Source organism: Corvus brachyrhynchos, unplaced genomic scaffold, assembly GCF_000691975.1.
Source record: "Corvus brachyrhynchos isolate BGI_N302 unplaced genomic scaffold, ASM69197v1 scaffold147, whole genome shotgun sequence".
Classification (NCBI taxonomy): domain Eukaryota; kingdom Metazoa; phylum Chordata; class Aves; order Passeriformes; family Corvidae; genus Corvus; species Corvus brachyrhynchos.
In genome coordinates, this window is record NW_008239105.1 from 697,557 (window position 1) to 723,320 (window position 25,764).

General features: G+C 36.5%; 1 long non-coding RNA gene across 2 annotated transcripts in view; it reads left to right on the plus strand.

Annotated features, from left to right (window-relative positions):
- The window catches only part of LOC108447967, a 30,469-nt gene extending 25,591 nt beyond the window's left edge, over window positions 1-4,878 (plus strand). The window contains exons 3-4 of one of the 2 annotated variants that reach the window (XR_001863708.1): window positions 1,794-1,944; window positions 4,676-4,878. This is a non-coding gene — a long non-coding RNA (uncharacterized LOC108447967). The remainder of the gene's footprint in view (window positions 1-1,793; window positions 1,945-4,675) is intronic. The other variant, XR_001863709.1, reaches the window with a different exon arrangement.
- Window positions 4,879-25,764: the final 20,886 nt, after the last annotated feature.

Consider the following 25,764-nt stretch of genomic DNA (forward strand, 5'->3'; position numbering starts at 1 on the left):
ATACAATTTTCTTCAAGGCATACTTCTAAGCAAATCCACTAAATTTTTCACTAAATAATTTCATCCCTGAGAACACTACTTGGCCCTTCTTTTTTTGCTTTAAAACTTATGTGGGTAGCTACATTTTGGATCAATAATTTATCTGTGGAGTGTGGGAAGAGATAGGATGGAGTCGAGCTGCGGGCTGTGGGATGTGCCTGCAGAACGCCATGGCAGCACAAAGAAGCTTGTGTCTGCCTGACTGTGGGGGGAAGAAATGCCATGTGACAGATGCACTACGAAGAGGAGCCTGCCAGAAGCTGACAGACACCTGAACAGCATGTGATCACCCCCATACAAGGGCATTTAGAAAGTGTGCTGCTGACATGGCACTGACCTTGTGGGGAGGAGTTGCCACACAGCAGAGCCCTGCGGAGAGGAGCCTGCCAGAAGCTGCCAGATGGGTGATCACCCCCATATAATGACATTAAGAAAGTGTGTTGCTGACGTGGCAATGTGTGATAGGTTGGTTAGTGAAAAATACCATATTAGGAAATATTGGGCCTTGAAGAAGTGTATAAAACCAGCTGGTTTCTTTGAATAAACGTCTCAGATTCCCTGCTGGTCTGAGTCTATGCCTTAGTCATTACATCAGTGGAGATCTTCAGTTATTTTCAGTCAATTCACAAATGGAAAAATAGATGTAGTTTACTTAATAGGCAATTCCCCACTTGATCCAGAGAATAGCAATGACTGTATACAATGAAGCTATAGCAGTTTTTTTATCTCTGAAGGAAGAAAAATTGGAGACTTGCTATTGGAATAGAAAGCTTCAAGTGTTAGGACTGCTTCCAACTGAGATGCAAGAGGCCAGAATCAGTGTTGGAATAAATTGGCATGATTTCATTAAATAAAAGTGGAGTTGTGCCCACTTATATCAGCAGTCAATTTCAGAACATCCATACATCATCTACATTTATTTATAATGGAGAGTCTTCAAAGGCAGTAAACTGCAAATGGCAAGGATTAATTCAAGCAAATAATTTTTATTTCCCCGATCTGAATAAAGTAGATCTTTCTCCACAAATGTGCATGAAAAATATTCATACATCTTTAGCAATGGTTCTCCAGGTTACCTGTTGAGTTAATATCTGGATGAACTCCCTCTGTATTTGGAGGGGAAGAGTTTTGACACACTTTGCCCGTAACTGTGCTCTAAAGGCAGGTTATTATAATTCGGATTTTCCTCATTTTCAAGTTGCAGTGCATACCTTCCCCAATGTGTTTGCTTATAAGAGAAAATAAAATTGATTAAATCAGGGTACTATGGACAGTGGTGACTCCCAATTATCAATGTTTAATTTAATTTCTAAGGTGATATTGTTTCCTAATTGTATTATGCTTCCTAAATATTATGGACTTAACTAAGTTTATCAGACTTTGCTATGTCAAATGAGCAAAGATGTGACTTTGTGTAGGAACCTCTTAATGTTAAAGGATTGTTGGATGATTAATTAAAATGTTCCTGGTCCAGTGTTGGCTTCCAGACTGCAGGAACTAGCATTACAGCTGGCATAGGTTGGCAATTACTTGTCTCCTCAAGAAAAGGGGCAACTAACAAAGTATGTGGAGACTGAACTATGTTTTTTCCCCTAGAGTTTTCCTGACAGGTAAGTTTGAGATTTGTAGAAATGTTAGGAAGATGCTGTTAGCCAGAGGTTACTTTCTTATGGTAAAAAGGCTACTGTGTGTCAATCTCATTTTTTACACAGACAGAAAATTATTTTCAAGACTTGTTCATGTTTTGTTTCTAGTAAGGGACAAAAGTATTGGTGGAGATCTACGAAGAAGTACTTGCACTTTCTGTGACCTTCCTTTTGAGTAAAAATCCCCACTTGTTCATCTGTGCAAACCTTGTGTCTCAGGAGGTGAATGTTGTTTTAGTCTTCTCAACCATGATGCCAAGTAAGTTATGATCTTATGACAGTGAATTCTTACTCAGTTCTATATTTAACTAAATAAACAAGTTTAAATTATGTAATAATTTTTTTGGGCTGAAAAATTATTACTAATTCCTTTTCAGTCTTTTTTTCCCTTCACAAATCTATGCCCTTTCTAAGTGATGTTAAGTTTGAGGCTGTAATTAAAACTCTATTGTAAAAGGTCCATATTAGTTAATATCAAAATCACTTTCCTATGGCATTGTAGAGAAGCATATTTCAAATAACTGTGCATACTAGGATAAACAAAGTCACATGCAATATGTTTCCAGAAATATTTTAGCATACACTGGAAATAATTTCCAAAGTAGAAATTATTTGTTTGAGATTAAATTGTTTGAAGGAACTGGATGTCTGAGACTCTGCCATGGAAAACCTGAGGCTGAGTCGGTGAGGAAACCTGGTCCAACTGTATGAGTATGAGGGCATAGCTGGGAAGGGGCCTCGGTCCTGGCTCAAGTGATGGAGTGTGACTGCCAGAGTGGCTCCTGGATGGTTGGACTGGAAGTTTCCATAACATTTCCTTGAGTTCTACTGTGAGGCTAGATCATGTAAATATTGTTCCTTCTAATAATAGTAGGATGATTGAGTGGGGGCATTGGTTTTGACTTCAGTTGATATGGCAACAGAGACTTTTTCCACCAGAAAATGACCAGTGTTCCCTGGGGGGAAAAAAAAAAAAGCAAGAATTTTGTACAACTCAAAAGACAAGGACAGTGGAAGGAGGAATAAAAGAATAAGGAATGTTCCTTGGTGAAGCCCTCTTGTCAGAAGGTCTTGTTGCAGACACAGAAATCGTGTAAGTTGTTCAAGGACTTCCAGAGATACTCTCAGCTAGACACTTAAATCTTGTAAGACCCAGGAAATATTGTTTCCAAAGTAGACAAAACTCTGTGGTTGCTATGTGTTTCGAAATATCTGCCCTGTTGATTTTTAAATTATTTTACTTAGCAGTTCCAATACACGGATCTTGGTAGAGGTAATTTCAATTCTTCATTCTGCTTTATTGGAAAACAAAATAGAACCAAGATTTTCACCCTTCCACAATGCTATCTCATTTATTTGTGTATACAGAATATTATTGTGTTTTTCTGTCTTTCCTGCAGAAACAGTTTCACTTCAATGAATATTCATTAAGATGGAGAAAATTACTTTGTAGCCATTTTTTAGGACACCTGTGCAAGTGGTGAAAACCTGAGATCTCCTTTACATTTACTTAAAACACTTTTTGCAGTACAGGGCTCATGCAGAATACCTAATACAGCCCATTAGCACACAGCAGTAAAGTGGCAGACCTCAATTTCTGCTGTGAAGCAAGTAAGCAGACAAATATGAACTTAGGTCTCCTTCTGCACGTTAACTGTCCTGTCCTCTTCTCTGGGAGAGTGTTATTTCACATTTCTCTCTTCTGTGATTTGAAGATTTTTAAATCCCTCTGCTCATTTTCAGTTAAAATTCTGCAAATAAAGTGTTTAACTCCCAATCCTTTTAGGTGAGAAATTCTGAAAGATGTTACTTTCATGTTAAGTCAAAATTAATTTTTAGAATCTTGTTTAGTCAAAGATGAAATAAAGAAATATCAAGCTATTGTGTAATCTGTTGCTGCCATCAAAAGGGAGAAGAGTCATCTGGTAATCCAAAGTGAGGGGTTTTTGCCCAAGGAGACTAAGCAAGTTGCATGGAAGAGAGAATAGAGTGTAGCTGCCTTTTCAGATCTATGTACTGCTTAAAAACTTTCCAATATCTTATTAAGGATCTGAATTTGGTAATTGTATTTCATTAGCTATTACACAGATATTTGACGTCATAATTAACAGGGCTTGTGTATTATGATCACAGATCTACAGAAGTGAAGGTTGCTGGCAAAAGATAAAGCATGTGCGTGCTTGTGAATCTTATATAACACAGTTGAAAACGTGGAACTTTTTCAAGCCTTGGAAGATGAAGCTTTGGCTAAGGTAGAGATTAGGCAAAAAAACAAAACCTAACATAAAGCTCCTTTCCTTTAGCCGAGGAGATGATGCAGAACTCGCTCAGAGGTCGTATTCTGGGAGGCCTAATTGAAATCTGGTTCTGTGTTGCATTTTGGAGATGTGTATACACTATTCAGAAGAAAGGGATTTTTTTTTCCAAATGGATAAACATCTCTCCTATCAATGAAGATGAATGATGTGATCCAGTCTCTATTATTTGGGACCGTCAAAATTCCAGGGGTTGGCACTGAAGCGGCCAGACCTTAAAAGCTGGTTGAATAGTCGAAATGGACCTTTTGCAAGATTTTTATAATATAGATGTGTTCCTGAGTTAAAAACAACAGTGCTTTGTAACAATAACACATAAACATAATGTACTCAATGGTATAAATAAGGGGGAAATATTCCTCTATTCCTTTGCTTAAAAGAAATGGAATGTTGTTTTTTTGCAACCTGCTTTTTTCTCATTATTTTTGACTGTTGCTCTGCCTAATTTGAAGTTTTCTAGTTGATGTATTTTGTGGGGAATCACTGAAGGAGACAGGGTAATTGAGTTACTTTCTTGAGGGAGAGTTTTTCTTCTGCTAGGAATTAGATTTATACCTTAGCAGAATATGGTAGCTTTTGATGTATCTTTGTGGTATTCATATAGAGATGAAACTCTGTAATTTCCTTTAATCCTGCATAAAATATTAATTTTGTGCCCATCTTTCATCTTTGCAGTATACTGGATTTATGATGAAAATTTGAGTGAAAAATTCAAATGCTATGCTTGTTAAAGTACTACCTGGATCCAAGGTAAATCTATTTCTGTTGTGACACCATTGATTGATTGTGTCTAATTAACTGTAAACCTGTATTTTCATTTTAATGACAAAATGTGAAAGAATTAACTGAAGCAGAAAAGAGGAAGGAAGGAAGGAAGGAATTCGGAAGGAATTCGGAAGGAATTCGGAAGGAAGGAAGGAAGGAAGGAAGGAAGGAAGGAAGGAAGGAAGGAAGGAAGGAAGGAAGGAAGGAAGGAAGGAAGGAAGGAAGGAAGGAAGGAAAGAAGGAAGGAAGGAAGGAAGGGATGGAAGGCAAGCTCTTGAATGACAAACACAAAATTTATAACCTCAGATGCTTAGTTTACTCTAGTAACTCCAGCACACCAGTATCTGTTTCTGTGATAGGATACTGTCCATAGAGAGAGATGTTCTAAATTTTACCTGACAAAAGAATACAGCTCTCAATAAACTAGGGAATTAATATTAGTGAATTAAAATTATTTGTGAAGCTCTTTTCTCACTCCGTAACATGTACAGGCTTACGACTTCAAGTATTCAGTTCAAGGTTAAAATCATGACGTTGTTTGCAGCTGGTGGGATGTCAATATTCCCAGAAGAGTTCTGAAAGTACATTCTGCACTGTGTTGATGTCACTTAACAAGCATTTAAAAGAAAAATAATCTTTCCAGTCTTCTCCAGAGGGACTGTGTCTTTTTCTCTATTCCTTAAAAAAGACTTTTTGAATGCTAGTTTAATTAAAACAGAGAGATTACTTAAACAGCCACTTTCAAAAGTATTTCAAAAAAAATAAACCAAGATCATGGTTTATTTTATTACTTTGATTGCCATTGGTTATCACTGCATTTTTTTACGACAGTCAAGTATTAGTAGCAATCTTATCTTGACACTGAAGATGATGTTTAAAATCCCTGGAGTATTTAAAACAAGAGAGAGCTCCCAGCATGTACTGGTGCTATGGAAACCAGTATTTACTCTGGTATATCAAGAATAACCTGACAACTAGATTTGTCAGTGGTTTTGCAGCATGCAAAAAGCATGACACTGCAGTGAAAAAAAGCCAGAATTAAATCAAAGAACCCCCCACATTATTAGATAGAAGCAATGAAGAATTGTTGCTAATTTGCAGTACATGATATTTAGAAGTGATCTTTAGTACATGATACTAAGTGAATGTGTTGCTGCTGGATGAATCCCTACACTCATCATCTTAGTAGAGTGTGCTGCTTCAGGGACTAACGAACTTTCTTCTATGTTCCTTTCTTCTAAAAACCATGTGGGGAGTAAGAAGTGCTCAGAGCTGGATAGAGGAGAAAGAGGTTTGGATTTCTGCACACCTGAGGAAATATGTGCTATTCTAACTCATGAAAATCCTTGGATGCTGAAGGTTTACTCCTGTGGCTACCCAATTGCCATTCTGACTGATGTACTTCTACAAAGGTGGAAATAAAAGCTCAGTGTGAGACTGAATGAGTTCAGCTTAGAGCAAAAAGGAACTTGCACTTGTCCCCCTGGAAAAAGTTTCTGTGTAGATTATTTTTACTGGGGTTTCAATTCAGCTGCATCTGGTATAAATAGTACTAAGAAATGTAGCTACAGTACAGTACAGTACTGTAGTTACAGCTACAGTAAGGCATCTACTTAAAAGAACAGGAATACAATTTCCTTTTATGCTGCATGTGATGATAATGAAACCCAAATTTTGAAAATGGTCTCTTTTTCTTTGAGTAGTTTGATGAAGTTCTCACTAGAAAGCCATTCTGACTAAGAACTGATTAAATCACAACTACTTTGGCAACCTTGGCTAATGTATTGTAGGTGTGGTACAATAAATGGTATGTGCAGGTGGTAATAAATATTTGAATAATTGCTTTAATTTTGCATTTCAATTTATATTTGAAACAAAAAAAAGTGATAGCTTTTTTTTTTGTTGTGCATTTGTTTCTTTTCCATTGCTTGAATATACTTGGTCAGTTTAAGATGGTGACTGAAGAACAAAATAAGTCAATGGTGGGAGCCATTTTTTTGGTTAATGAAATAAGACCTAATTAAATGAGTATTCAAAAAATTTGCCACAACAAAAAAGCGAAATTGATTCCTCCCAGTATCTCCAATATCGATCAAACCACCAAGACTGAGTCCAGGCTCCAAGTGGCCAAATCGTTCTCAGCCCTAGCTGCCGGTTATGTAAAAAAGAAAGGTCTTGCATTTCTATATAAGATGTGCACAGTATAATTATTGAATGGAGAACATCTGAAAACTGTACCTCAAATAATTTTCTCTATGAAATATTCTGACAATTAAGTCACCTCTTAACAAAATGATGCACAGACTCCTGTTAGCTCCTTCCTGATAGCCAACTATACCAGAACCATGCCCATTTAAAACTTAAGATAAAGGAAATACCATTTGCGTGTTAAGGCATGTAGATGTTGAGCAGTGCTATAAAGCATTGTCTCACTCTTGCCTGACTGTGTAAGATAGGAATGTTCTTGTTGTATGGTGATACGTTGGTTGGTTTGTAGTTTATCAGTCTGACAACTGAATTGTTAGTGTTGGATATGGGGACTTCACCCAAAACTGCAATAAATTGCATGGTCTCAAATTTTAACAAGAGGTTCTTCATACTCTTTAATACTAAAACATTGTAATAATGTTATCACTGAATGATAATGTATTAGGAAACACTTATTTTTATGGGCACTTGAAATTTGGGTGAATTAAATGCATACATTTTTTGCTAAGCTTCAGTCACCACTTCAATTCTCTCTGCCCCTTATTGATTTCTAGTATCTGTTTTTCACTGCAAGTTTGCTTTTAGATTATATAAAGGAAACGTCTCATTCATGAAAGAAAGGATGGTATTTGTGGTTACAAATGTTTCTTGGCACATTCCCCATGTAGTTAGAATTGTTCCTATCTTGTTTCCTAGTGAATTAGCTCTGTGGCAACCATTTAAATCAATGGATTAATTGCTGGCCAAAGAGAGTAACATTTTCTCAGAGACAGCTTCTTTCTATATAAGCTACATATGTGAGTGCGTGCATCTGTCTCTTTCTCTTCTCTTAAGAAGAATGGTTTTGATGAACAAAGAGGGAAAGAAAACATAGGGAGAATGCTGGCCCTTGTGCAGTCAAAAACATATGCCTTGGATTCTGATTGCTTCAGAGATAGCAAATAGAGAAAGGAATAAATATGATGTGTAGTATCCTGCCCTGTCATAGAGAACAATTTCTGTATAGGTACTTAGATACTTTAAAAATAGGTATTTAGTTTCTTTAGAAATCACCTCTGCAAAAAGACTAAAATACACAGCATTCTAAGGGAAAATATGCTAAAATGCATTACACTACTGAAATATATCTGGCATAAATGGGATAAAAGAGTTTTAATAGTGGTGGGAGGTGTCAATTTAAATTACTGGGAAGAACCAAACTAAAAAAACCAAAACCAAAACCAAACCAGAACATTTGGATGTTCAAAGCTATTTGCTAAAATTTAAGTCATAAACCAGAGCTATTTCAAGTTAGGTAAGTTAATCTATTCCTTTTGCCAGTATCTTCAACATTTAGTCATAGAAAAAATAAACAGCTAACCAAAAATAGAGTTGGTTCATTTGATCTTTGCAACAGGCACTTTAAACAAAAACTTGCTACAAATGCATTTGTTTAGGAGGCTGGATGGATTTGTTCAGCAACTGAGTATATTGGAATGGTCGAACAATTTTTGTTCTTCCTGTAATTCAGTCAAAAGTAACAAGGTAAAGTTAAAGTATTGAGTTCTGGGTCTTGAAAGATTGGGATTTTGTCAGGATCTAGAAACTGAACAGGAAAACCTTTATTTCTTAGTGCAGAGGCTTCTATTTTAAATTGATAACATACTTTCTAACCTCTGTCACTTAAGTTTTTTAACTTAAGTTTCTAAGTTGCTTGATGAGTGGTGGAGACGTAAGAAGCTGGCTTTTGCAATACTAATAACTGCAAATAACTTGTTTAAATTCTCCAGATGTATTGGAAATATTTAGGAATCTGTGCAGGCTTGAAAGCTGACAGAGGACAATTTCTGTTCTTGTGAGATTTATAGCATAGGTCTATAGATGCTGTAATATAACCGTGAGGGAAGAAAAATGGTCCCATATTACTGATGTAGACATTTTGTGTTCCATTTCCTAGTATTGCACAGGTAATCTGTTTTTTAAGAACAGTAAACATATTTAAAATTTTTCTTCTGTGTGAGAGTCTTGCAATATAGCCACACTTAAACAGAAAACATTCTTTTTTAGCTGTATGGTTTTATTACTCTGGGCTAGAGGGGAAAAATTGAGATGGATTTGAAACACTTTTTTTATAGTAAGTGTCACAATATTCTATGAAAAATGTCACAAAGAATTTCACAAAGAGGAAGGAAAAAGATAACAGTTCTAATAATAACTCTTGATTGGTGACAGTCAAAGTGACTTAACAAACTCTTAATTGCAGTTATTTATTTAAAAGTAAATTTTCCTGACACAGCTTAGTGAGACACAAATGCCTCTGACTTGCAGAAAGTAATTTCTCAGACTTCAGGGATGAGAAGGTAAGGCTGGTGTCTAAATCAGGGTTTCTGCTTAGCAGCCCAATTCTTGCAAGTAAATATCGAGTTAAGTTTCTTTTTTTGTACCATCTTCTGCAATTAAAATACTTTTTACAGAAACTAAATGGTTTAGAATAAAAGATATAGAAGAGACATAGCTGGATGAGCAAGTGTTTTGTCAATGTACACATGTGGATAAGAAGCGTCTTAGCTTTGTTGCTTTTCCTTTTTTCATAGTCTAATGGTCTTCTAAAGTTTTAGTTCAAATAACTGTAATTTAAATTGGCCATCTTTCACATTTTTGTCCTTTTCTTCACATTCTCCTTGCCGAGTGCATTGAGTTTTGTGTATAGAAATTCTCTCCAACTCTATACTAACAGTCACTTATTTAAAGAGATTTGGTTATGGTACCTAGTGCAATGAAGCAAACACTTTAAATATTCATTCATAAGTGATGTCCAACATTTTTCATGATTTCTAAAGGCTCCATGACTTTCACGTCTATTACAGGATAAGATCAGATAGTTTATAGAGAAAAATTCTGCAAGTGCAGAGAATCTGGGGGCAGGTTATATTTTACAGATGTCAATAATGCAGTCTGTAGTTTTGTATTTTTGTGGTATAGTTACATAAATTTCCAGGTTTTGTACTCCATTTTTATTTTTAAATCCAGTAAATATTAATAACATTTCCCTTTTGATTTGAGCATACTAGGTTAGCATCTTGTCTTGGGGTTACTTTATGATGTGTATCCCCTATCACTGCTCTATGCCCAGAAATTAATTTTGTGCCTTTCTGTGCCTTTAAACTGAGCCCGAGAGGGGGGAGAGGAAAAAACTGAGTGAACTTTTCAAAACAGTTGTTTAAGGACACAGATACACACTCCTCTGCGTCCTGCTGCAGCAGCCAAGAGCGGGGGAAGCACCTTTCTTGCTTTTCAGTCAGCTTTTGGCTCCTTTTCTCTGGAGGGAGATGGCGAGTTGAACTTTGTTTTCCTGGGGCTTTAGTTTTTCCCTTCTTCTCTTCTGGACTGTTTCAACGTCAGAACACATCGGGAGAATTTTCCACTGAGGCCCCGGAGGTGGGTGCACATCGACCCAGCTCCGAGGAGGAGGAGAGAGACCACATCTACAGAAGGACGCTGAAATCTTCCCAGGTTTCTCTCCACAGTGAGAGGTTTTATTATTTAGGCATTAATATCCTTTTCCTGTGTTAAATAAATAGTTTTTTATCTCTTCCACTTTCCTCTGAGGAAAATTTCTTTTTTCCTGAACCTGGTGGAGGAGGGATGGTTGTAACCTGCTTCGTATCAGAGGATATTATTTTCCTCCAGATTTGTCCAAACCGGCACACATCTTATTGGAAACTGGAAATGTGGAAAGGTAAGTTGTTGGAGTGAAAGCTCCTCTGGCCTCAGGCCCAGAGGGAAGCCAAAGCACAGGGGTTGAATTAAAACCTTTAGACAAGCTGAGATACATGAAGCCATACCAAAGTGAAATAGAAATACAGATTTTTTAACATTTAGTAGAAATATATGCTAAGTGCCTTAAACATTAAAAAGCTGTAGCAGAGACCTTAAACACAGTTCTTAGACAAAATATAGATAGAACTATACTGTTCACATTTTTTAGATAGTGTTCACATAAACAATAAGAACTGATAGAAACTGTATATGCAAATGTGTGTAATACCTATGTAACACTTGTGTAAGACTTACAACTGTTAGAATTAGATCAGGATAGGTTAAGAAAAGGAAAACTAGAATCGTGTGTTAATATTATTGGTCAATTAACAAATATAATCCACACTTCTGTAAGAAAAAATATAGAGTCTAGAAAATAGAGTATACAGAGTATAGACTATATAGAACATATAGAGCATATAAGAGAAGAAGCTGTTTTCTGCCTGCTGTTGCTGTTGCTGCTTGCCTTTATCATGTAACCCCCTTCGATCTCTACCTTCAAGAAAGCTATGATACTATGAAATAAAGAATTTAGCAGAACAGCAGCCTCCTCTGCTCTTTTACCCTGGTCCGAGAAGGAAGGGTATCCTGTCAAAAGCTCAAAAGTAAGTGAAATTTAAACTCTTCAGGTAATTTTGGAGAAGTATTTTTAGGTACTAGGATCAATAGATTAGGCTATTAATGACTAACATTAGCTTCTTTGCTGGCATACTTCAAAATTCCTACCTACATGTTCAGTAACACACTCAATTCGTACTTTAACTTAATTATCGTATTCTGTTTTGAACCTAGATGTGTCTTTCTAGCTCATGACAATTCCATTAACAAACTTTCCTTTCTGCTGAATTCTAATACAAAATATTAATTGAATGTTGTTTTTTAACCAGAAAAGAACTTAATGTAGTCTGTTAATCATAGGAAATCACATTTTCATAATGCTTTCTGTTGAATACAACTCCAGAACTAAGTGGTAGTGTGACTGCCTATGGGGTCTGCCAGTTCCAACAGTCAAAATTTAACTAAGCCATACCTGCAAAAATTTGTAGAGTAGATAGGACTTCTGTAGGCTCCCCTTACGGCAAGAAAATTCCCTGAATATTCAAGAAGAAATGGTAATAAACTAGACATTACCGCTGATGAAGTTGTTGGCAACACTGCTTTTTTTGCCTGACTGTTGAGTTTGCCAGTTTTGAATAAATTAGTTTGTTGAACCATAAAAGGTAACGTTTTTAAGTCCCAAAAAGAACCTCAGTTTTTTCTTCTGCTATGCATAAGGTACTCAGAGATTCTCTCTTGCAGCTACTGGCTAATGGAGTGATTATTGATGCTACAGCTTGGTATTTTCTTTCTCATGCTCTGTGTGATTTAAATTATAAATAAAAATAAAAATAAGGAATTCTTTAGTACTTACTATACTTTAGAAAGCATGAAAACCACATAGCTTTCTACCTCCTGAATTTAAGAGTTATTATAGTACCTTAAATACTGCATTATTTATTAACACTTTCTGGTTGTTTTGCTACTCTACTACTAAACAGAGGGGTTTATGTCTGATGTAATATATGAAAATATATGCATCTATTTCACTAATTCATTATATAGTTATTAAATGCACAACCATTTTCCTACAGTTTTAATATCCATATTAAAAATAATTTTCCTCTGCTGTGTTCAGTACACTAACACGTATTTGTTGTTAATTCTTTATAGTATGCTGTTAGAAACATATTTTACAGAAACTTTTTAGCTCTTATCAACTATAGCCCCTATACGTGGTACTTTTAGTAAAAGTAATATTGGGTTAGGGAGTCCATGGATGTATTTTATATTTTATATGACGGAAATCTAGGAAATCATGGCTTTAAAAGGCCTCCATAAAAGAAATGTCTTTATCCCTTTTTGGTTCTGTTTTCACTACTTAAATTATTTTTTTTTCAGCTGTGCTCATTTGAAGTGTTCTGGTTTTGGCTGGGGTAGAGTTAATTTTCTTCCCAGTGGCTGGACTGGGGCTGTGTTTTGGATTTGTGCTGAACACAGGGTTGATAATACAGAGATGTTTTTGCTGTTGCTGAGCAGGGCTTACACAGAGCCAAGGCCTTTTCTGCTTTTTGGACCGGCCATGCTGGTGAGGAAGTTGGGGGTGCCTGGGAGGGTGGGAGGAGACACAGCCAGGACAGGTGACCCCAAATGACCAAAGGGATATTCCAGACCATGTGATGTCATGGTGTGGGCCAGAACTCAGTAAGTGTTTTTAGTGAGAACACTGTATTATACAACTAATATTCTATGATGTTAAAACTGAACACTCTTGACTATTACAAAGTTGTACGTTTCAGCTAACTTTTAAATTACTTGTAAACTGTTCTTTTGAACTATCTTTATAAAGGCTCTTGTCTCACTAAAACTAGTAATCCAGGAAAAACCCAAGCAAACCCAAACCAGTGCAACTTCATTTCTAGCATTCATTTTCAAAGCTAGAAAAAATTAGATTTCATTTATATTTGCCTATTGACCTTATACAGAAATTATGCATTGAATGTTTAATTGAAACCAATCTCAGCAGTTGTCTATATGTTTGCTATCCTTTTCCCTGCTGTTAAGAGGCTGTGCCAGTTTGGCCAAATTTAGAAATATATCCTCTGAGAGAAGACAGGTTACAAACCACCCCTCCCCCACCAGGTTCAGGAAAAAAAACATTTTCCTTGAAGGAAACTGAAAGAGATAAAAACTATTTATTTAACAAATACACAGGAAAAAAAGATACTAATGCTAAATAATAATACCTCTTGCTGTACAGAGAAAACCTGGGAAAATTTCAGAGTCCTTCTGTAGTCTCTCTCTCTCCCCCTCCTTGGAGCTGGGAGGGGGTGGCGGGCCCACCTCCAGGGCCAAGGCCTCGGTGGAAATTCCTCCCGATGTATTCTGATGTTGAAACCGTCCAGCAGAGAAAAAAAGGAAAAAATTAAGTCCCAGGAAAACAAAGTTCAACTCTCCGTCTCTCTCAGGAGAAAAGGAAAGCCAAAAACTGCCTGGAAAGCAAGCTGCTTCCTCCCGCTCCTGTTGCTGCAGAAACAGACTGGTTTTATCTTTGTGTCCTCAAAAACATGAAAACAAACTGCAAAACTGCTTTGAAAGTTTTGGTCGGGTTTTCTTCTCTTCTCAGGCTTAAAGGCATAGAAAGGCACAAAATTAATTTCTGGGCATAAGGCAGCGACATGGGATACACATCATAAAGTCACCCCAAGACAAGATGCTAAATCTTCCTTTTCCCAAATATTAATTAAAACAGCACATTTTTTTGTTAAGAGAATTTGTATGCAACCCTCTTGTCCTTCAAGAGCACAGAGTTAATAAAGCCAATCTTCTCTAGGAAACTGTTATAAAATTACGACACTGCTTCAGAATGATTTGTAAGTTTTGTTGCAAAAACATATACTGTTGTTGTGGAACACTGGAGTTAAAGGTATTCATTGCTTTCTGGTTTTTTAATCTCACCTGCGTTTTGGGTTGTTTGGTGTTTTTTGTTGTTATTTTTGTTCATGTCCATTTCCAGTGTGCAAACCTACTGCTGTAAAAAGTAATGAATTGTCTGTATCAACCACTGATCCTTGAATGTCAGCTCATACTGCACTGAATTTTATATTCTTATTTAAATTCTGGTGAACTCGGGTTTATCTAATATTGGTTCATTCTTTACATGCTGTTAGAAAAATCCTAAACTCTGTAGGCCAGGCAAAACTGTTGCTTATCAAAACTTATTGTCTATATTATTTGTCAAACAACTGCTGTTTTTAGTTGTGTAAAACTTCAGATGGGGAGAGGGATGAGAAAATTAAAATGTAAACCTTGGGTTTTGCAAGAAAAACTAGACTTGGTAGGTACTAAGGTCTATGAAAAACTGGTCTGCAGTCCTACACTTAAGTGGCTTTAATATCCAACAAGCCACAACTGTAACATACATTGAATAACTCTTGATTCATAAAAAGAGGAATTTTTTTTTAATATGGCAGATTTAGGACTACCCACTTCTATTGTGGTTTTCCTTAGCTTGTAGGTAATATATAGTGGTTAATGAATCCTGCAGACTCCTTTTTGGAGAAATACGGTGTTGCAGTAAATATTTTTAGAAGTAGGTCCTGCCTGTACTCTTCTGGGCTGCCAAAATTTCTGAAATAAATTTATTTCTGGAGAAAGAAATTATAAATGTAGAAACAAAACAGTATTGTGATAAATTTTTGGCCTTCTTACTCATGTTATATTTGCAGTGTAGCACAGTTTGGAGTGATTTCCCCCCTCCTCCACTGGACTATTGGAATATACAGTGTGTATATTCCAGACTTTGTATTGGTGAGACAAACATACAGTGGTTTTTCTTGAAATATAAATAACTTGTCATTATTGAATGGCCATAAACTTTATGAAAAGCTGTAACATGAGAAGATAATGCTACTTAACCAATAGTACTAAAGGGGCTGACTAGAAAAAGAAAATCGAATTAAAAAAAAATTGTAACAGCATGGATATTAACAAAAGCCCAAACAAAATATTTCTATTTCACTATCCAGTCTTTGATGGAAAGAAGACTAAATGAGTCCATAGTATTTTAATTCTGAAGTGGCCTCAAACTTCTGAGAGGTCTTAATTTAGAAGCATCATGTGTCTAGTGGTAGGTTTCCTCATGTTTCTTACATGTTTACATGTTGTCATTGATGCTGCAATGGACAGTTTTCTGCAGAATGCTTATATGTTGTTGCACTGTCAAATCTCACTGGTGAAAATAAAGATTGCAGTAATTCTTTGTTTAAAGCATTATTTCAGGTTAGAAAATATTGTGCTGTGATAGAATATGTTGCAGATGATTTTATGTTCTAGCTTGTTTTATAAGAAATTCTTAGTATCAATTTGAAAACCAGAAATTATTACTGTATAGTAAGTTTTCCTGAGTTCTAGCTGGATCAGGGGAGGGGTGGTGGTGGTGTTACTGTGAGATTAATAGTAATTTTATTTCAAAATAAAAAATAAATGGTGCTGATTCTTATCTTTTTGCTGTAAAGGCAAATGGAAAATCTGGGTGTATTATATGTGTGTATGACTTGTTTCACTATGTGAATAGGTAGGATTATGGGATAGTAGAAGAATCTTTCTATATGGCTGAGACTGAATTCCTGCAAGTTAGGTTAAATAAGTTGGACTGCTAAATTTGGAGTTTTTTATAATCCCAAATACATTGCAGTAAACTTCACTGGATTAGCAACACTTTGTTTTAACATCACCTTTGCTCTGATTTTAAGATCACACATTTTTGTAGTGTGTATTATTAGGTTTTCTTGTTGAATTTTAGTCACAGACCTTGACCTAGCCTGGCAATTCACTGTCTTCTACCCTTTGAGTGTTCTGTTTGTCTCTACATCTTTTATTGCAATCCTGTTTGGAAGAATAATAATGTATGAATATACAGTTTTATAAAATACTAAATTGTCTTGATGAAAGACTTATTCATTTACTCTATCATCTTTCCTCTTAAACAGCCTGTGTCAAGCTCAGTTGGTTTCTTAGAAAATGGAAGATGTCAATGGTGTTTGAGATAATCATCTCATTCTTTGTTCTTCCCTTTGCAGTTGGACACAGCTTTGCGGTTTCCAAGTTATCAGTCTAGATGACGACAAAATTTGTCATTTATTTGCTCTTTGCTTATGTATTTTTCAGGTATTGTGGATAATTTTTGTCTAGATATCATAAAGATCATTGTGATCGGCTATAATGTAGTTTTACAGTGTATTATACAATTAATTTGTGCATACACACATACATAAAAGGAACGAATAGTTTGCTATCTCAATACTCCCAGCCAATATACTTCTGTAGGTCAGTCAAATAACTGCCCAAGCACATACACAGTAACTTACTGTGCACTTACGTAAATAGTGTGTGTGGCTCTGCCGGTGTTTCACTGCACCTAACAATTATAATGGACTCCAGTGTCTAAAAATATAATGTCTAAAAACATACTTTATATATATGTATCATTATTAATTTTAATTACATTATTGCTGTTACAGCAGCTTCTATTTCAATATTGAAAGAGCACTGACCACCAGCAAAATCTGTTTAAATTGTTCACCGTAATTCTGTTGTGCCCTTCTAAAGGATTATTACTGATTGTGCTTGAAGATGATGCCAGGAACTTTAGAACAGTTGATTCTAATTTAGTCTTTCTCTGATGTATTTCAGTTATTTTCCTTTGTCTTTGAAATAAGTGTAATTTGGTACAATACTCTCTGAATGTGGAGTAAGGTCCACAGATTGTCTCATGGTGACTTATAGATGGAAAGACAGTTCTAGCACCAGATGAGAGCTCGGAGAGTATGGCATGATGGACAAAAGAATTATTGTCTACATCTAGTTAAAACTGAATAAAAATCCTGAATGGGTAGGCAAAACCCGTGAAAATAGTAGATCTCTGAAAGAAGTAACACACACAGATAACATTTATATTTTTCCTAGCAATAGTCCTCAAACTACTTTTATGCACTACACATAAAATGTGCAGTCTAGGTTTCAATGATGGAGGAGTACTAGATTTTATCCTCAGAATAACAAACTAGTAGCACTGAATACTGAATGACTTCAAAATGCCCACTTGGGGATGCATCATCCTTGTGTTTGTCTGGTACAACTAGAAATACAGTTAAGAGTAGAAATTCTTTTAATTGTTTGCAGACACTTTTCCCTAATAAGTTGTTTCATTTTTTTGTTTCTGGTATTTATCTATTTCTGAACTGGAACAGAGTCCCACTGAAGTTGCCAAAAACCAGGGACCACTAAGGCCCACTTTACTGTCATAATGTCATGAAGCCACATTATTTGTAATCCAAGTAGTTAACCTGTTGAGATAAACTTTAAAAATCCTTGATGTCTTCCCTACCCTCACCATCAGAACTTTACACCTTTTGGAATTTCAAGTGAGTGCAGACTGCCAATTTCTTAGGTTTGTAAGACAAGAAGTTTTGAAGGGTTGGTCGGGAAAGAAGTAAGGACATTATTTCGTTTGAATGCTGAAAAATTTGGAATTTTTTCTGTAGCAGAGAAGCTGAATTAAAATAACTACTTATCACTGTTCTAAAGAGCCTATACAAGAGCAAATTTCAATATTGAGAAGTATGGAAGATATTTCAGTATTAAAGGTAATACTTTTTGAAGTTAGAGAATAGGTGTGTGTTATAGTGACACTGTTGGGGCTGCCTGAGGCAGCACAGTGTCCAGCTGCAGACGTCCTTGGCTTCTGTTGCTGCAGGCAGGGATCGGCTGCAGCTAGCAGGGAAAGCTGCCAGCTGCAGCAAGGAGGGAAAGCTGTCAGCTGCAGCAAGCAGGGAAAGCTGGCTCCTTCGCAAGGAGTGAACCCCAAACAAAGGTGGTGTAAAAGCGTTGGCAGAAGCAAAGCATGAGAGAGGGGTCTGTGTGTAGGTTCCAGCTGTTTTATTGCCAGGGATAAAGACCAGGATTTTATATGGGGGTGGAACAAAGGGAAACAACCAATGGGGATTGACTGAGGAGGAGGAGATAATGGGGAATAACCAATGGGGATAACTTAGGGGAGGGAATTACATGAGTAGACCAATGGGCCATCAAAGAAGGGAGAACTTTCCAGAACTAATACATAAGCAACTAGTGGAAATACATAAACATGAACTTAGTGGAGAACTCCTCAACAAATAAACTTAAAACATGTAAACTAAGAACCACTAGGAATATGGGCACTTACTGTAACCAAGGGGTGAGAATCAGACCTCTGTGTTCTGAAGGCCTGTCCACCAGTCTTCTGAATGCTCTGCTGCAGTGGCCACTGCCACCTGAACTGCAACATTATAGCTTTTTGATAAATAATTAAATTTAATGCTCAAACTTAAGAAGTTAGTATGAAGGCTTTGCAGACTGCTGTATTATATTTCTGTGCTGACCTGGAATAAACCACTTTTTTATTGCTGGTCATTTGTGACAGGAAAGAGCCAGAGACGGAACTATGCAAAATTACTAGGGTTTTGGTGAATAATTTGGGTTTTTTCCAGCTAAAAATATCCCCAGAGTACTGCTTTGTAATAAAATGTAACACTAACAGCCACAGATGCAAAATGTGCACACATTCCTTGTTAGTCAGACAGTGTTCTGTCTTGTGTTCTGCACTACCTGAATTAATTACTGCTAAGGCACTTTTTTATTTCATTTTATGATTACTCCTTCTTAAGACTGGTCTCTAGACATATATAGGATGGAAGATGTTCAGTTAAGATGCATCTCCTGTTAAGTTGAATTCTGTATCTTGTGTTCAAGTCTTTAAAGGTTTGAGATGCTCTAACTGCTTTGCCTTAATTTGAGTCACCACAGCTGTTTCTCTCATTTGTCTTTAAGCCTTTGCTAAACCTTTCATAATTTCAAGTGCAGTTTTGCATTTGAGATTGAAGAGTGGCAGAACCTACCACTGACATTGTAGATACTCATATCTTTCTCCATGTCGGTGTTGCTGTCTCCGTCAGTGTCTCAATATTCCTTTTTCTCCATCTGTTGGACTCCCTGATATGGAGTACTTCATGTATGAAGACGAGACAGACCCATCTGAAGGCCTGAAACTCTGGTTCTTTGTTATTTGTTAAGTATTCCTTGTTATTTCTTACCTAGCAATAAGTCAGCACCAGGTAAATAGAGAGTAAGGGATTTTTCTTTCCCTCCCTTCCTTCCATTGTATATAGGAAGAGACACATGGTACAGCTACAGTGTTTGTCTTCATGTTTTCATATAGCTTCCACTACTACATGAAACTAAAACCAGCTTACAAAAAACACTTTTACTTTCCAGAAGTGCTCACAACACACCTATTAAAAAAGCCATGTGTGATTGAACTAGCACTGAGAGAGTTCTATGGAAATCTGCTTTTTAGAAGTATTCTCTGACTGTACTATTTTCCAACAGTTTATTATTTCAGTCAGGTCAACCACAGCCCTTTCTAGGTAGAAAATGCAGGGCTCTGGTATTACACTTTAATGATTGGATGCTGTTGGGTAGAAAAATTATCTAATAAAATGCATTTGTGTCTATTGTGGTTTGACATCTATCAGAAATGCTTCTTTGTTTTGTACTTCCATGTAACTTATATCCATTACATGCTTTTTTTTTTTTGCCTAAAAGTTGCTATGAACTTCTGAGAATAATTTCACTTTGATTTTTTTTCTTCTTTCTTTAACTGAATTGCTTAGAAATAGGTCTGAATTTTCAAAAGCTGTTTGAGCATTCTGAATGCCTGATTTTCTATTAATTTCAAATTGTATAAGTGGCATTGAAAAAGACAGCACAAAGGCTAAGTCACCCTAGGGTAACATTTCAAATTTGCTGAAGTTGATGGTAATATCTACATTGATTTGAGCAAGACTAAGGAGTTTCCCTTACATGGTGCTGGAATAAGGCTCTAAACTAGTCAAAAATCCATTCATTTGACAAAAACGATAAAGCAGGTCTTTAATATTAAGGGAGACAATCTCTGTTCATTTGAATGAAGTTAACCTCGTGCTTAAAAGTAAGTACTTTCATACTTTCACTGAGTGCGAGACTAAGAGAAAGTCAGTTTTGGTGTCATTATAGTGGGGAAAACTTGCCATTCTTAAGAGGTACAGTGCTGAAATTGCTTGAAGCAGAGAGGACTTGACATTTCTCTTTAAACCCGTTGTGGTTTGGCTTTATTTCTGTGAACATAATTTGTAAAAGGAAAGGTCAAATCATCTCAGAAGTAATGTCTGTCTTAAGCTAGGTAGGTAGTGGGTGTGGATAGCATAACCATTTACAGTGCAAGCTTTCAAAGAGAAAGCCCTATGAAAATTCAAGTGTAATTTAATAGGGACTGTCTTTCCAGTTGGAAACATTTTGCTTTACACAAATGTAGTCCTTTCCAAAAAGTTTAAAAAGAGGCATAACTGAAGTTGCTTTTGACAGGAAGTAAACTATATGCATAAACTCAAATAAATGCTGTATTTTATAGGCTCCAGCATGGCCATTATTGTTGAATGGCAATTTCTGACAAGTATTCATATGCTTCCTTAACACACTTTCACTAGACCTAAGGGCCAGAGAACTTCATCATCTTCTAAAGTATTAAGTAGCAAAATCCTTCATTGGATTTTTCCTCTTAAGGAATATCTATTTATTTGCTGAGTTGAAAGGGACCCACAAGGATCATCATTTATAATGACTGTATGTGATGATAAAGTTCTTTTTTTACATTAAATACTTTTTAAGCCACTTACATACCTCAAGACGATTGAAAAGATGAATATAAATAATGTTAACCTGTCGTTCTCTTTTATAAGCTTTTCTGGACCTGTTTTCGATGTCTTGGTAGTTTTAAGAAATAATAATGAAATGCATCCTCCTCCCTCTCCTAACATAACACACAAAAACACCCTAAATAACTGCATATGCAAAAAGAAACCTTAGGTTGTTAAGCTTATTGAGGCATAGAGAAGTGCTTGTAAATTGAAAGAGAAGAAAGGTAACAGTTAAACTATTCATTGATGAGCTGAGAAACAAAGCCTAGAATGACAATGTGTGACTAATGAAAGTGCTAGTTGAAAAAGATCAGACTACTTTATTTGCATTCTGCCTTTTGCTTCCTCTGCAGATATTACGAAAACCTTTTTAAAAACAGCCCCACTCTATTCTTTTTTTTGATTCTTTATATATTAGGATATAATATTCAGTGTTTCCGTGTACCTACCTCTTTATATTTGTAACTTTTAGAGCCTGATTTCTATGCCACACCGCCTTGATAATTTATAACAGTTCTGCATCAAACAAGCAATCCTATTACGAAATATAAGCATTCCTCTACCAGATCTTTTATTTTTAGTGTTCATGTAATCAATAGTAGTGATGGGTGATATTTTTTTTCTGGTTTTGTACGTTGGCCTAGTTAGAAATTTAAGAGGTGCATTGGGAGAACTGGTTCAGTTCCATTCAGAAGTAAATATAAACATCTACTTAAAAAAATAAAATCCAATTATCTATATTAAAGAAACCCATCTTCAAATCTTGTTTTTATTGAATTAGAAGTCTGATTAAAATGAGGAAATACTTCAAATGCTACAGGCTTTACTATTTTTTAAATGAAATCAATGAAATCCAAGTGTGTTATCATGTTTACATGCTTTCATGATTTAGAGCCAAAAATGATATAAGAAAGCTATGGAACAGCTTTGGAACAGCTTTTTCTTCTTTTTTTTTTTTTTTTTTTTTTTGGTAAAAATCTGCTAGAAAAGTTTCAGCTAAAATCTTCCAGTTAAATCTCTCAATATATATTTTATTTTAACTTGCAGCCCAAATATAAATTTGTTGCTTGGAACTTTTTTCAGATAAACTTGAGACTTCAAGACTGGATGAACAGTACATAAATTGTGGGAAACAACATTTAAAATAACCAAATTTCACAAGTTTTCTCCCTTCAGAAGGTTTTTTTTCCTTCAACCTTTTAATTTTAGTTACTTTTTATGAACTATCAGTAAAATACAAGAGCATGACCAATTTTTAAGTGATTGAGATGTAGGAAGAAGCATCCCAGCGTACAGATTCTGGGTTCATCTGCTTCAGTTTTAGGGATGTCAAATTTAACCTTTTTCTACAACAAAATAGAAACCAGCTGGTTTAGAGCTCTGTGTAATTGTATTCAGGGCATCAATCCTGCATAAAATCTTGGCTTCAGAGGCATGAAATCCATATGCCTCTGACTTCTAGGAGGCATCTGTGGTAGTGATTTTGGTACCTACATGTAAAATAGAATGTTAGTATTTGTGGGTTTTTTTGTTCTCCCCCTTTCCTCCCCCATTCTACTCTAGTAACAAAATAGTGCTCTGGCTTAAGTCTTCAACTTATCACCTGCTTTACCCTTGATCTTCTTTCTCTATTTAGCCTATGAATGGGGATGTTATGGATGAATAAAAAGAATAAAAGTGTTACTTAAAAATGATGGTCTGATCTTGTGTTGAGCAGTTATAGAATTGAATGCAGCCAGAAAACAACTGAAGCTCAGACAGCTAGTTGAAATTTGATGGATCAAGACTGAAGGAGAATGGATTCCTTCATGACACTAGCAAAGTCCTTGGTCTGTGTGGTAAAGATGACTCAAATTTCTTACTAAGTGTTTCAATAATTAAACTCGAAATGTAATAAAATAATTACAAATAAGTGTGTTTGGCAACTTCATCATCTTTGTATTTTAGGATTCAACAGACTGTTTCATCTTATTGGATTTATTGCAAATTTTTATTACTTGTGAATGCAATACAGAATCTTTGAACATGCTCCCTGCTGTGGCATTTAAGTGCAGTCAATGTCTTACAATGAACCTACTGTCTAACAAAAAATACTTTAAAAATTCAATAACATCTTGAACTTTTTTATTAGAAAATTATAAGTGTGCATTTAAATCTTTGTGGAGTTAAATATATGACCAAATAGAATGTTTGCATTTGTCACTCTGACTTAAATTAAACTCAGTCATTCTCATTCTACATGTTTTTTGCACTATATTTTAAATACCGAAAAATTATGTTGGCAGTGAGTTTGAGCACTGTTGCTGAGGATACTTAGAACTGATCTCAAATTATTGAAACGGAAACCTAAACCAATGTTCTGACTGCATTGTATAATAGCCTTATCTTTGTTAAACCGGATTTTAACTCTGTCTTTAGATTAAGCAGTGCTTACCTCTGCCCTCTTCCTGGCTTATGTCTTTTGTTTACCTGTAGTTTTGTGACAGAAAACTCAGAAGACAAAAAACTTCTTGAACAAGTAAGCAAATGGTAATCTCAGTTAATAGGAAAAAATGTTGTACATAGTGGATGCAGTTATCCTATCTCAAAGGTACAGTGAAGAACATGCAGAAATTAAAGCAATGGGCTACTCTTCCATCTTATGGAATGCACTGTGTATCCTTATGGTGGTTCTATCATTTTGTTGAATCCTTTAGATAGGAGCTGTGAACTTGAGATAGACAGTGATTGACATCTCATGAGTAGCTTTCATTCTAAATATAAATTCTACTTAAAAATGAGCAACCTTACAGGTATTTGCCTAAGACTATAAGCTGTCTGAGAAAAAGACCTAATTTCTTCAAATATTTGTCAGTTCTTAAAAGGCTGTAGTTGTAATTCAGCAGTGTAACATCTCTTTACTTGCAGTAAGTGGGCTTATAGGGCAAGAATTTCTAAGTAACAAGTCTACACCTCTTCTGTTGTAGAAGCTGATATTGAGTTAAAAGACTTCCTTTCCCTGCTTAGAGGTATTTTCCCATCTTGCTGATTCTATAATTCTAAGATTATCAGCACCAACCACTAACCCAAAACTGCCATGCTCATCACTAAAAAACCATGTCCCCAAGTGCCACATCTATATGTTTTAAAATACCTCCTGGTAGGGTGATCCCACTACTTCCCTGGGCAACCTGTTCCAGTGCTTGACAGCCCTTTTGTTGAAGAAATTTTTCCCAATATCCAATCTAAATCTCCTCTTCTGATTCAACTTGTGGCCATTTCTTCTCATCCTGTCGCTGGTTACCTGGGAGAAGAGGCCAACCTCCACCTGACTACAGCCTCCTTTCAGGGAGTACTAGAGAATAAGGTCCCCCTGAACCTCTTCTTCTCCAGGATAAACACCCCCAGCTCCCTCAGCTGCTTCCCCCAGGACTTGTGCTCCAGAATCTTCCCCAGCTTCATTGTCCTTTTCTGGAAGGTGCTCCAGTGCCTCAATGTCTTTCTTGTAGTGAGGGGCCCAGAACTGATATGTGGCCTCCCCAGTGCCAAGTACAGGGGCACAAACACTGCTGGCCACACCATTGCTGATCCAGGCCAGGATGCCATAGGCCTTCTTGGCTACCTGAGCACAGCTGACTCCTGTTCAGCCGCTGCCATCAACCAACGCACCCAGGGCCTTTTCAGAGAGGTTTACGTAATGTAAAAGTGGCATGTTTTTGTGCAATTTCTCTCACTGTCCTAGGAGGTAGAATCTAGAACAATTAGAAGTCACCATCCAGTTTCCAATCTCAATTTACTACTTTCCCGGCCCTACATGCTTTTATTACTTACAAGACTTTCCAATTCCAAAATTTTATTTTTCTAAGAAGGCCAAATCTTTCAGGTTTTATTTTATTGTTTTGAAATTTTCTAGGCTTCTCTTGAAAAATATGTGTATTTCTGTATTTCTTTTATTATATAGTAACCTTTTTAGATAATTTTCAAATATGACAAACAGCCTGTTTCAGACCTCTTACTACTTTTTGTTTACATATCATAAAGAGGTGTTGTTATACTTGTTCCTTTTCCAAGAGTTTTGTTGACAAAATTTAGTTTTTCATAGTAGTTCTTTATAGAAACAAACTAGTGTGTTGGTTTTGCACAGCCTGGTTTTTGGTAGTGGGGGGGCCACAGAGGTGCTTCCTGTGAGAAGCTGCTGGAAGCTTCCACCATGTCTGGCAGAGGCAAATCCCTGATGGCTCTGAAAGTGGACATGCTGGGCCAATTAGAGATGATGGTAATGCCTCTGTGATAACATATTTAAGAAGTAATCAAAAGAAAAGTAGTGCACAGTTTTAATTCCAGCCAGAGAAGAGGAGGAGGTGAGAACATGTGAGGGAAACAACATGGAGACAACAAAGTGAGTGGAAAAGGAGGGGGAGAAGGTGCTCCAGGTGCCCATGGTGCAGACCATGGTGCAGCAGCTGTGCCCCTGCAGCCCATGGGGATCCACGGGGGATGCAGAGATCCACCTGCAGCCCGTGGGGGAGGCGCCCATGCCAGAGCCGCGGAATGCCTGGAGGAGGCTGTGATCCAGTGGGAGACCCAGTGGAGAGAGGGCCCCTGCTTCCACACTGGAGCAGCCTGTCCTTGGAGCACTGCACCCCATGGAAAGAGAGAGCCATACCACAGCAGTTTTGGGAGGACTGTTTGCCCATAGTGGGA